Raw genomic sequence first — 1,564 nt, forward strand, 5'->3', positions numbered from 1 at the left:
GAAATTTTAGATGTAGTGAAGTTTCATCATCTATAAGAACATCAGAGTTCCCTCTGGTGCACTCTTATATCACAATATTTCACAATTTTTCACTCTGTACGCGAAAAGCTGGGGAGACATGATAACTTATTTTCGACACTATCGACTGTCGATTCAGAAAAATTTAAACGATAGCTAGACTTCCTGTAACTAATATAGATATTTATCAACAGTCACATTCTTTTAAGAAAACCACAAAGAATGGCCGAATAATGCGTAAAAGGTCGACATTCACTTAATCTAACAGATGTTGATTTATCGATACTATCGATTCGATAGTATCGAAAGGTCATCATTCCACCCATGGTTTTCGGATAAAATAATTGAGAATGATCGTGCTATTCCAATGAAAATTAAAAAAGGCAAATCCTGAGAAGGGGAAAAATGTCTGTTCACATGTGTCTCTGCGCTATCGACTCTCCTTTGTTTGGTTCCTGTCATGGATTGTGATTTTAGAACACGATTAGAACTGGAAAAAAAAACAAAACAGTCATGACAAGAAGTCTGGCTTCCTGACTAAGAAGAGTCGATAACGCAGAAAGACATGCGAACTGACACTCTTCCGTTTTGCGAGCACCCTGCAAACTGAAAGAGGAAATCTTTCTTCTGAAGATATTTTTAGCACATGACTTGAGAATGTCAAGTTCTTCTGCATTATCGAGTGCTCATTGTGTTCTTTGTTCTTCTACATGATCGATTTTTTTCGTGTTGGTTTCTGTCACGACTGTTTGATGGTTTTGGAACACGGAGGGCTAAGAAAAACAGCCCACGCAGAAACCAATCCAAAGAAAAGTCGATAATGCAGAAGCACTTAATAACAGTCATGTGCTAAAAAAACTGTTCACGGGAAAGATTTCCTCTTTTTTTTAGCACTGTACTGTTCTCAAGTGCTTCTGCATTCTCGAGCGTTATTTGTGTCGGTTTCTGTCTCGACTGTTTTCCTCAGCCCTCTCGTGTTTCAAAACCATCAAACAGTCGAAAAAATCGATCATGTAGAAGCACTTGAGAACAGTTAGGGTGAAGGTATCACATATGGACGTAATACATACACATACACTTATGGGCAAAGTGCAAAATCTTAAGTTTTTAGCTAAAATCAATTTCAAAAAATCACAAAATTGTTAATCACATCATAAACTAAAATTTTTATGATTTTTTGAAATCTGTTTTAAAGTTAGAACTTAATATTTTTGCAGACTATCCATAAAATGTACAACGTTCATAAGTGATGACTCCACCCTACATGTCGGTTGCAAAGCCCTGAGACTGGCCTATAAATAAATGGTAGAATTTTAAATTTTAGTCGATAATGTAGTACTAGTCCTGGTTTGAATCTATGCTAATTTTCACTTCCCGGCAATTTTTTTTTAGTATGCGTGCGAATTGAAGTTAGCGTGCTTTTAGCAAAATAGACAATCTTGAACATTGTGCTGTGATTAAATTCTTTATAAAAGAAGGTTTAATGAAGACGGAAATTCATTCTAAGTAAGATGGTAAAGTTTGCTAGTGGATTCTCTTCTGCTTC

Source organism: Phlebotomus papatasi, chromosome 2 (assembly GCF_024763615.1).
Source record: "Phlebotomus papatasi isolate M1 chromosome 2, Ppap_2.1, whole genome shotgun sequence".
Classification (NCBI taxonomy): domain Eukaryota; kingdom Metazoa; phylum Arthropoda; class Insecta; order Diptera; family Psychodidae; genus Phlebotomus; species Phlebotomus papatasi.